This window comes from Plutella xylostella, chromosome 10 (genome assembly GCF_932276165.1).
Source record: "Plutella xylostella chromosome 10, ilPluXylo3.1, whole genome shotgun sequence".
In the NCBI taxonomy this organism is placed as follows: domain Eukaryota; kingdom Metazoa; phylum Arthropoda; class Insecta; order Lepidoptera; family Plutellidae; genus Plutella; species Plutella xylostella.
This window is the reverse complement of record NC_063990.1, coordinates 4735708-4748420: the sequence shown is the minus strand read 5'-3', so window position 1 is coordinate 4748420 and position 12713 is coordinate 4735708. Positions and strand designations below refer to the sequence as shown.

Below are 12713 nucleotides of genomic sequence, written 5' to 3'. Positions count from 1 at the left end.
TGATATTTGTCCCCGAACCTCCGGAATTGAGCTCCAGGTGCTTCTTGTCCGAAACTATTTTAATTAGTTATTTCTCTACAAGCAAAGCTTTGGAACGGTGTGTTGTTAACAATTTGTCATAAAAAGAATTGTATGTCGCGAGCCCCGGGCGTGCTCCGCTCGTCTATCAGCATTGTTAAGTTTTTTCAACCCATTATACTCGCACTCAAACAAACTTAGGAAATACCAATTAGTTATGGAAGCAGGAATGATGTTATAATTAGTTGTTAACAGATAAAAACGAAACAGAACATAACATCGCTTAACATTACCAAGTAACACATGAAAGAATGTAGCAACAAAATACTCACACTTATTAACAGAAAAATACGAGAAAAATCTATCGATAAATCCGGTAGCTAATTATAAATTCCGATAGCAAAATTATTAACAGTCTCGTCACATCCAATAACAATAAAAATAGACACACATGCCGGTAGATGGCTGAATAAACAGTAGGAGATATATTCTATTGACAATACTAACTTTGGTAGTTATCAGCTGCATGGTGGGACACTAAACTGCACCGAGTCCACTGAGTACGCGGGAGGCGACAAGGTTCCCGGAACCCTGGCGAGGTGGTCCTGGAAGAGCGCAGTAAGGGATCCTCGACATAATGCATTGGCCACTTCACAAAGATACTATTTCGGCGAAGACATTGTTTCGATGGGAATAAAAAATCTGCGATGCTACAAAACGATGGACATTCCATTGTCAATGAGTTACGGGAAGGAAACTTAAAACAATTATACCTACGTAATCCACTAATCACTGCAACAAATGTATATTTTAACATGCTATACTCATAATAATATTGTAATTTTCTTCCATTTAAAAGTAATTCTTGGAATTGAGTATTTCTGTGGCGCCAGTCCAGTATAAAAAGCTGGTCTGTGTTTTAAATGAGCTTATCAATAAATAGATATTGAGTTCAATCAGATTATAATCATGGAGCATCAACACATTATTCGTGTTTTTATCTTAGTTATTCATGTTTCAGAAATCTCAGAGTCGTTAATTACATTTGTAATTCATGAGACTGACTTTTTAATTATTGATGACCATTAATTACAACCTTGTTTTGTCACAACTTAAGTTTTTGAAACGAAGGTATCTGAAAATGTGAGGCTCTCCGTCTCCACACCTCACCACTACCATCACAAGAAAGAATGCATTGTCTGCAATTAGCACGGAAATCGTAATTACTTTCATGATCTGAAACTAGGTGCTTGGGTTCTTAGTATTATTTAGAAAACTAGCTGGCCAATTATGTTGAACTCGTTGCTGTCCGAAATGAAGCAACAGAAATTATGTATGCAAGAAATAGTCGAGCCGTGATGGATGTGTCTTATCAACTATCACGCATACACGCCATCAATAGTATCGTGTCATGCATACTTTTAGAAAGCTGGAGCATTAAAAAATCGGGTGTTGTAGGGCTTGTTGGTGGCGAGTGCGGCGGCGGAGTCACCTACTTTCACGAGCAGCGGCCGGCGCAGCGGAGCCCCGCCGCCGCCGCGCCGCCGCCCCGCGCCCGCGCCGCTCGCAAGGTCGCCGTGAGGCAAACCACTCGTCGTCGGCCGAATTTCAAGCCTCGGAGACACACGCATACCAGTCCGAGAGCGGAACGCGGCCGCAATAAAAACGCTCGGATATATTTCACGCGTGCGCAACATTATCTCGCCACTCTCGGCTCCGATTACTTAATGCTCCGCGCGACTAACTGTACACGCAGAGCGAAACCAGATACAGGTTTTTTTCTCAGTAAGTTCGATGATCGGTTGGGGTGGGATAAGACGCTGACGGACGCGGCGCACACCGACTCGACCGACGTTGCATAAAGCACAAGCACAGTAAGAAAAGGAATTGTTTAACGGTGTCTTGATTTCCAGATGGGTCGCTCAAACCTGTTCGGTTAATTTGCGCCAGTGAGGAAAAGACTTTGTGGTCGTGTTTACGAACCTACCTTGAGAGACATCGACACTTCAAGTAACAGACTGTACACGGATATGTATTTTTGGCAAAGCGTAACGTAAGAACGACCGGATAGTAATGAAAATAAGTTTACGACACACAAACTGCACCATAATGGCGCAAGAACAATAGACTCTCTTATTAGCATATTATAATTTCCATGAAAATCTGGCTGCACATGAAATCTGGCAGCGTACTACTGTTATTTGGTTTTCAGCTGCTAATAGAGGTAATTTCAGACTTTTATATAGTTTGAGCAAACACAGGAGGCGCTACTGCGTTACAGAGTGAAGCACGTGATGTCTTTCAGCTTCAGTTTCAGTGAGGCCGGCGGCTAGCGGCTAGCGGCTGCGGACGCACTATCTTGTACCAATATTAGAGTTAAATTACGCCGTGTTTGCGAGGTGCGATTACGTAAACAAACGCAATCATTGCTTTATTAATAATCTTGCTGTGTGCTAAAAGCTTTAGAGCATCTCTAATGTTCCCATAGGCTGAAAATAGTGTGTATTATGTTACATTATGCATTTCAATACTATATAATTGACTTGAATTTAGTGTTTGTAGGTATACAGTTACTGTTTAAAGTTGTTAAATATTAAAAGCTGTGTCATCGTTTCTATAATAATATCCGTACATGTGCGAACACATCGAACACATCTATCTCCGATATTGTAGTCTGTGAAATCTAAACGGCATGAACAAGGAACATAAGTACTTCTGTAACGAGAAATACTATGAATATACGTACAATAAAAACTAAGTACAAACTGCCACTGCTAGCCATTATGGCTCAACGTAGACCAAACATCAAAGATTGTAGCAAGAAAGAAAACAACGCCTTATGAATGCTTCGGTACATATTATTGTTGATCGACAAGTAGTCGCGCTGGTCAACTAATTGAATTAACAGACTCCAACATAAAACATAACATATCCATTAAGAAGTTTGAGCAAATACTGGAGGGGAAGCTAAGTTATTACGATCCAGAGTGGACCTACAAGTCATACGAACAAAAATAGGTAAGGAGTTTACTTAACTCCACACTACAATCGCTACAATAGGTATAGGTAATGGTTGAATCATTTTAATGTACTGTGTTTTGTCGTTATCTACTCTTATTACATTATTTTCACTGTGGTTCGATTTCATAGCTTTTTAGCAATTTCATCTCGTGATTCATGTTGGTGGCTATCGCAACGCAGTTCTAGTAGTCAATAAAACTTAAAATAAAAATAAAAGCTGTTTAGTGTTTTTATAAAGACTGAACTATCAGATTATCTTGTATGAGACTGTACCCAGAGATCATGAATATCTTATTGTTTAAACAATCGAGGGTCAGAGTTATTCATGTGTTAAGCTTTACGAGCTAGGACAAATACGGGACCACCGGCGCTGCGGCCGCGCATACATTACGTGCTCGGGCCCAACCCCGCCGCATCTCCATAAGATATTGCTATCACAATAGCTTTGATTTAGTTTACAACAACGCGACATAACCCATAGATTTGTATCTAAACAAGTGTTAACATCGGGATTAGCCAACAGTGGATTTGCGTCGCTCGCTACGAAACCGTAGCCAGTTGCGGTGGAGTTGTGACCAGTGGCGGAAGGCTCAGGGCAGGTGACAGGTGGCGGGGCGCGGGGCGGGGGTGCCGGGGTGCGGGGGGCAGGCCACGCCCCCACCTGTTCACGCCTACCTACCTCCTCCAGCCTAGTACATAGGGCCCGGCAGCGGGCCGGTAGCTGCTACCACTACTACTATTAAATATTTATTGTGATACACAAATGAAAGCATTAAGTTTGTCGGATAATCAAAAAGCTTTTACTTTTTTATAATTAGATGAAACAAACTGTACTAGCCTTTAATTAAACGTATTAAGTCTTTACTGAATCAATACTAAGCCCAAATTCTAGAAACCTGCGTAAAACTTTGCAGCTTTCCGCTGCCCAACTTTTACGCTAACCCCTAGAGTGTACCTAGCCTACGTATAGGTCTATACAAATTACAGCAATAGTATATAACATTATTTGATACGGTTTAGTTTATAATTAGCGCTAATAGGGCGCATGGTGCAGAGATAGCGGGTCGGCGCGCGACCTCGCGATACGCGCCCACGCAGCCTGGCTGTCGCCAACCACCCAATAGCACATCGAGGAGATACTGGCTAGCCGCACTCACTTAGGTATTACAAAATATTACTGATTACTTCACGAATCTAAATTGAAATTTTCTGAGTTAGCGCCTTGTTTATCCTACGCCCGCGAGCGAGCCTAAGGTTTTCCCGAGAGAATTATTTATATCAGAATCCTTTAGGTATTGTTTTAATTACAGTTATGACCAAATATGTACTACGAACTGCCGCAATTTAACTAACACGGTATTTTAGAATGCCCTAGTTTGTCTATCATTAGGGTTTATGTGATTAGTGGACAGAACTTTCACCAAATTAAAAGCCTGAAAACGACAGGCATGCCGTTGGAAAAACCACCTTGAAAAGACTGGTAAAGAGCGCGACGTGAGTAGCAAAAAAGAAGAATAAGAAAGTAAGAAAGAAGAGAAAGAGAATAACCTGATTGTACATAATTACATTTGTATATTGTGCAATAAATAAAAGAATAAAATAATAAGGAAAGAAGAAAATAAGAATATGAATCTAGGTTGTAAATAGCTAAGTCCGTATTGGTCATTCGGAGATGCAGCCACCAGCCACGTGGAGTCCAGATAAGAAGGGGTCGAGGAATGCCCATTGCCCATTCAAAGGCCGTAATTAAATAAAATGAATGGCCTCTGCTCTTATTTACGAGCAACGACCATCTCATTGGATGAAACAATTGAATGGAGATAAAAAGTATAAATGACGAAATCGAGTTTATTTTGTGTAAGGTTATGTGGAGCAAGCTGGACGGCGGCGGGGAAAAAGTATCCAGGTTTGTACTTATGTATAAAAAAGAAAATAGTTCTAGCTCGGATTTAGGAAGCTAGTTATTCTGATCTCAGTTTTGCTTAAACTTGAAGTTACTGAGAAATTGGATGATGAAAGCATTTCTTGCAGGTCAGTATGTAGGTATTTCTGGCCATTCTGTTTGTTGGTAAAGGCTTTGTACTTTTGTATTTTTGTATATATGTGTTAGTATTAAAGACATGTACTTACTTAAGTTATTTTTACCCGACTGCCGAAGGAGCAGGGTAATGTTTTTCATGTGTGTGTAAGTAAAAATAAAGAATATTATATGTATCTATTTTTATTTATAAAACAAATTAAAAGTGTACAAAGTTCAACTATGTATTTCAGAGGACAGTTCTCTTCTAATGATGATTGAGATGCCTGCTACATCGAGCTGGCAACAGGAACGTCACTGATAACATTTCACTCTGTACTGTACATGACCACACCGAAGTTAACACCCCTTGAGTGCCCCCTTTCGGTTTACTAATAAATTTTGCAATACCCTTAATGGTGAGATTAATGAGTCATTTTTTTTATCTGAAATACCTACCTATAATTTAAAGCCTTTGTTTATTTTCTTTTTTTATGTGCGAAAATAATTAGATTTCTTTCTGGTTTGGCTGCTTTCCGCCTCATTGGTTTCCTAGGAATTGTCACCATGACCTGTAGGTTTTTATCTTTTGAACATTACTTGTATATACTAATTATAGTGTTTCTTTAGATATTACTAAAGATACCTAGATATATTTGAATCTTTATCAGCCATTTCGGATGTTTCATAATATTTTACAGTGTTACGAAAGTATAAAATTCATACATAAAACGCTATTTAAGTACTTATCTATAATATATTATGATCTGGGTACCTATAGATTGTAGTTGAATGAGTTTGAATCACACAAAATACACTTCATGACTCATTGATATGTTGCACTCGTTACTACAATGTTTTCTTTCATTCTTACGATAGTAAACAATAAAGTAATGAAAAGTGTTACCGCTATACTATACATCAGTCTACTTATTCCCTATGATCATCGACGTATACCTAATAAAACAAATTTCAAACAAGACAGATATAATCATGAACTATATACCTGGTCAGAAATTTTAATTACTATTAGTAATAGTTTGTATTTTTTTAGCTTCTGTGCAATAAAAAAAACATCATATATAGAACTCATATAACTTTCAATCATATCATTAATTATTTCCATTCTTTTAATACATTTTACTTTCATTTAGCAACTGGATATTATATAGTGTGTACTCATTCATACAGCAAAACCCATGTAACGACAATAAAATAACTCCGAAAGAACACATTCCATTCGCACATCTAAGACTGGCTGGATGACCTGAATTTGCACAAGTATAATGTTACTGTTATCTCGTCAAAGGAATTATTTCCAACATACATCATGTAACTTATAATTTTATGCACAATTATCAGGCTATGCTATACAATATGCAGTTTATTGAGACCTCCCAATTGTCTGTTGATTGCAATTTGCTACTGAGAATACCTACTGATCGGCTGAGTCACCCAGCACTGAGATATCTTTGATGCGCTCTTCACCAGCTTTTACAAATGGAATTTGATAAAGTATGTGTGCATTACACATACTTTATTCATATATTTATCGATAAATGGCTGTACATACAATCCGTTTTAAAATAATACCTAAGGTATACTCGTATTGTGTTCGATTGTCATGTCAATATATTTATTTAAGACATTCAAGATTTTTTTTATATTGATATGGTCACTACAATTGTTTAAGGAATAACGTTATAAATTGGCTTAGGAGAACCCTTAAGTAAAGACTGAATAAATAAATAAACCGACTTGGTATTACGTGGATCTCACAACTTTTTACGGTTGAGTTGCGAGACTTGGCTTTTTTACAATTTCTATGAACATGGTTTAATCTAGTTAATTCCAGATGATTGATCCCTTACAATCATATCAATCAATGGTTTCCGGAATAAGAAAAACATTTATGACTAAAAGAATGTTATCAGAGTATTCATACCAAGATTCGAATCAAGAAAATGAGTCAAACTTATAATATGTAGGTACCTACCTCCGATTTGATAAGAGACAAAACAATCAGGCCGAGTTAGGTGCCGATATCTATAGATTCCGCAAATATTTCAATGCGATATGATTTCATATTATAATCATCAAGAGTCATACGTCACCGAATTATTTCGAGTGCATTTGTATCCATTTACTGTTACGAAGTCCACTTGTACCACACTATCAGTGAAACGTCACCGGCCAAATCTCATTCATCTAATGCGGAAAACGTGAAACATTTCCTTCAGTTCATTCAACTCATAACAAAAGGCTAGACTTTACACTAGCCATGCAAGTTAAACAAAACGCCCGTTGAAATCCTAATTTATGACGAAACACATAGGTAAGTAAGTTAAGTTAAAGAATGTCTGACGAGCCGTCTGTGGCGGACATAACTCTCAAGTATTTTCCAAAGCACAAAGAGCTGGCCTGTCTAATCCAGACGCAAATAAAATCGTGACTTTACTGCAGTTCGGCTCAATGCATTTACGTAGCGAAAGCTCGTAAATATATAGTGGGTACTAATTACGGGAGACACAAGGGGCAATGTGCACCGACCAACTACCAGCACGTAAACTTTACACTTGAACAAAACTAGCCTTACACTCGCGCCAATCGAAAACCACCCTTATTTTGAAGTCTGTACGTGGGTATAAATTTTTTAAACTCATGTTTGCTGGTGGCAGTTTAATTAGTGTCGCTGTAGGGATCCGTGGGAACCGCCTTAACTTTCAGTGAAATTGTCGAGTAGCACGCTTTATCTTTCTTCTAAAAGGTTATCTGCTGGCCTAACAAAAAACTGTCCGGGAGTTATACCTACGGTCTAAAGACGCACGCGATAAAAGCCCTATTATTTCTATGATAGTAATATATTCCAACGGCAGATTTTTTATATTTCATTTTAAATGATACTAAAGCTAACATTCCAATCTATTACGGTTAGGTACCTACAATGCGCTAAACTAAAACCTCAAAGCTTGCACCTGGATTGTATCTGTAAGAACTTTTCAGCAAACTTCCGGTAGTAGACATTTTACTTATACATGATACTCATACATAGCATATGGGAACACCCAAATATTCCGAAAAACTTTTTTCCGAATTTGAAAACACCGAATATGTAATTTACGAAATATTGCAATACCGATTTTTTTAAATGCCGAATTCTAAAAATCACGTAAATTATAATTTCGAATATTATAAACACGAAGATTTGTTATTACGATTGTCAAATACACGAACGTTAAAAAATACGATTACTTAAGCATACGAAAAATAAAATACCGATTTATTATATTCACGAAAAGTTCAAATCCCGATCGAAAATGTGATAATTCGTGATTTTGAAAAAAAAACCACAAACGTCTTAAAAACCTTAGACCCAAAACCTAAAGATAGGTGCGACGACGAGCAAAGCGAGGAGGAGCGTGTTAGGTGCGCATAGATATCAAAAAACAAAGCGGAGCGCAGCGAAGCGGAGCGGAGCGTTTCAAATATAGAGCAAAACAATTGCCCGGAATTTTAACCTTAAAAACCTTAGGACCTAAACCTAAAGATAGGTGCGACGACGAGCAAAGCGAGGAGGAGCATGTTAGGTGCACATATAGATATTGAAAAACAAAGCGGAGCGCAGCGGAGCGTTTCAAATATAGAGTAAAAATATTGTAAATGGAAAACTATTTGTAGTATTTGTTGTTAAGTAACACAACAAAGCAATAAAATTTCTCGGATTTTTACGGTGTTTAACCTTAAATACCTTAGGACCTAAATCTAAAGATAGGTGCGACGACGAGCAAAGCGAGGAGGAGCGTGTTAGGTGCACATAGGTATCGAAAAACAAAGCGGAGCGCAGCGAAGCGGAGCGGAGCGTTTCACATAATATAGTTTAAAAAATATTGTTAAATTGTATACGGATTATGCTGTTAATAAACACACTATTCTTAATAACTATTTCTTGTCAACTAAGATACATTCGGGAATTTCTACTTTCGGAATATTAAAACTTCGGGATTCGTAATTTTAACAATTCGATATAATAAAAAGTCGTACTATTAAAACATCGAAATAATAATATTCGGAAAATTGACTTTCGTCATTTTAATAAATATGTTGTTTGAAATTTCGTTTATTAACTATTCGTGATTTTCTTTATTCGGAAACTTAAAATTCGGTATTGTGAATTATACGGAATTATGAAATTCGTAATTTTAAAAATCGTTATTTTCATATTCGTAAAAAAGTAATTCGGATTTATGTAGTGTAGTTTTATATTTTTTCTCCAGAAGTGATGACTGATAAGATACTTTTACCATTTAACGATAATAAGTCTACAGAATAGATAATGAAATAATAATTTTGCATAATATATCATCATTGTCATAGAACTCATGCTGGAAAAGCTAAAAGGCGGTCAATCTTAACAAGTTTTGAAAATTTGCGAAAAAATATAAAAGTTTCTCTGTATTAAAAACACCACAAAGTTTATATTGAAAAGAAAAATTTTCTTTTCGCGAATTTTCAATAGTCGTAGGACAAAAGTTGTACTTACAAAAAATAAAACCTCAAAACAACATCCTGTACAATACAATAAAAAAATAGTTTTCAACAGCACCAGTTTTAGAAATTCGTATTTCATTATAAAATTATGTATACATGGTTTTTAGGGATCACGTCACGTATGAATAAAATAATTATATACCTAACGTTAGAAGCGAAAAGGGGGCGATTCCTGGAACAACTCGCGAGCCCAGTCATTTTCCGGCTCCCCTTTTTCAATTATCGTTCTAGCTGACTAGGTGACTGACTATGACTGTTCCAGTTCAAATATAGACCGAGCTAGTCACTTTCTGGACTTCATGAAACCGGAAGTGGTGGCGTTCCCGCGCCCTTTTCAGCCGCAATTGAGTCATAATTCTTCGCAAACGATGACACATGACGCGGTCACACAGTGCGAACTGTAATTCAGTGTGACGACATTCATTCAGTCGTTCAGCTAAACTAACGCGTTTAGATCAGAGTGGTATGGATATTATGATTCTATCTAAAGGTGGTGCAAAATTCTGGGCCCGATATCTTCAGATAATCGATGATTTTCAGGAAGCGGATTCTATGATCCTCGTTATTATTAAGTTACTATACTTATAAATATAATACCTAATTATCTATAAAAAATATTATAACAAAAAAAAAAACACGCACTCACGCCTTGTACTAATGTACTCCCTTGCGGGGTAGGCAGAGGTGCATTGCTGCACCCACTTTTCACCAGAGTGTATGTTAGTCCCAATGTAATAGGGGGCGGGCCTATTGCCATTTTACGGGCTCATCCAAGACCCGAGAACAAATATCTGTGTTTAAACAAATATCTGCCCCAGCCGGGAATCGAACCCGGGACCATCGGCTCAGTAGTCAGGTCACTAACCACTACGCCATTCGGTCGTCTATAAAAAATATTATAACAGTTATGTTTATATGATGCTAGTCTAGAAAAGTATGACTTAAATATACTTTTTATAATTTTAAGGTTGTTTGTGATATATTAACCCATTTTTTCAAACACAGTTAAATAGGCTTTGTTTCATCGGATGACGGAATAAACCCTTTTAATTTTATATATCTTTATACATTTGATTTCATACATTTGCAATATATATAAAAACGAGTAAGTATATTCTTCATTTAGTAGCATGTATAACCAAACAAAGGCATATTCTATATGTAATAAGTACCTATTCATGTGGAAAAGCTTAAACGATTTTCATCGAAGTAATATTTGCCTAAATACCTAGATAAAATGTACGTTTTCGGATGATGTTCAAGCTGGCGATCTCATATAAGTAAATTTATAATAAATTTTTCAGAAGTAAAGCTTTCAAAATAAATTCGGGCAGCACAGAACATGAAATTTATCCGAAGGAGGTCAGTAGGCCTATTATCTGTATTATATGAAATTTATATATTATAATATAAGCAAACACTACATGAGCGATTCATATTATTAATAAAACTTTTATACTCATCATCATTTTCACTTAATAATCATGGACCATGCTCATATGCCGATTCTCCAGATGCCCGAGATTTATGTATTCATGATTGTTTCAGATTCATCTATGTTTACTCCTTTGGCTTTGGGAAGAGGTTTGCAGGAATAGCTGCTGCCTTATTTTTATTGGTACAGGTATTAGGTTCCCATGCACTTGGCATGGTCGTACCGTGCACACATGATATACAAATAAATACACTGCCAATTTATCTCCACGATATGAACATGCACGTTTGTCATAAGTTAACTTTCCAATTAATTTATTCGACTGGTATTGAAAACAGCAGTAGAACTACGACGCCGATATTAATGTACTGTGTCGTACTGTGGATGAATATCGTACGAGTGTTACTACATCAACTGGTTTGCGTTCGTATTAACATATACTGTAGTAATAGTAGCGCTGCGCGTGTGTTGGTGAGACCTGCAGGGCCACACATGTGCCTCCACTCTCCGAGCAGCACCTAACTCACTTATAGCCACTATACGTATACATTACTTTTTATTACTTCTGATTACTCTGTAATGACACGTGAGCGATATTCTCCTTGGATCCATCGCCTTCACGACAAAAATACACCAAGTACACACAACTAACTACCAGCAAACAAACTTGAGATAAAATCTGTAAGCACATTTGACATTATTCGCTAACTGCGAGACCACGCGAACTTACATCAACAACGAGCGAGCGGCAGTTAAATACACTTGTCGCACTAACTTTCTAAAATTAAACGTTAAATAAACATTATCAGTGTTAAACTTCGGCCGAGAGTGTTCGACTCTTACCTTAAACTTCAGATCGGGTGGTTCCTCCAGCACTATAACTTAACTTCACTCGTGGTACACAGTGAGACTTTTGTTTGAGCACGTTTGGGGAGCGTAAACAGCTCTCGTGAGCGATCGCGCGCGTGCGGAGTCGGGGCTGGAGTGCCGGCACCGAGCGGGCGGCCAGCGGCGGGGCGGCGCGGACTCGAGTGCGGGCCGCGGCCGCATGCGCTGCGGCTCCCTCCAGCCGCCGCTGCAGCCGCCGCCGCCGCCGCCGCCGCCCGGCGTGCAGCCAGCCCCACCTGCACGTGACGTCACCAGCCCCGCTGATAACACCTGCCTCACTTCTCAACCTTATCGGCTAATACGAGCGTAATCACTCTTCATCCAATTGTAGTGTATAGACATACGGTAGTGTAAGTGCAGAGAGGCAGTGATGATACAGAAAATTCGTATCGGCCGTCAAAAGTTGGATCAAAGTATGATTAACCATATTGTGTCGAAAATAAGTAAATAGTGTATCATTGATGCACAGGCCCACACACCAGTGCTTAGCTAACTTATTAACTTGCTGGGACCTTATTCTGAAACTTTCAGGCAAATTAAGTTTTACTGAGATAAAACGCATGAAAAAGCATAAAAAGCTCAAGCATTTCAGCAATACACATACATAATTTCATCCTCATCCTTCATATCAACTTCTCCCTCTAACAAAAACAACAAAATGTTAATTAAACTTATTGGAATCAAAACATCTATTTCTACGTACACTAACAGTGACTACATCTTTATGACAGCCTGAATTTTGAAAGTTCTAAAATTTCACGATATAAAATATATCTATGAAGATCT

At 37.8% G+C, this 12713-nt stretch overlaps 1 protein-coding gene across 1 annotated transcript in view; it reads right to left on the bottom strand.

The window, feature by feature from the left end:
* Positions 1-12097, bottom strand: part of LOC105385399 (BMP-binding endothelial regulator protein) — a 35968-nt gene extending 23871 nt beyond the window's left edge. Inside the window, exon 1 of the mRNA XM_038118075.2 lies at positions 11883-12097. The gene's annotated coding sequence lies outside the window, so the exon portion shown is untranslated. The remainder of the gene's footprint in view (positions 1-11882) is intronic.
* Between the last annotated feature and the right edge of the window lie 616 nt (positions 12098-12713).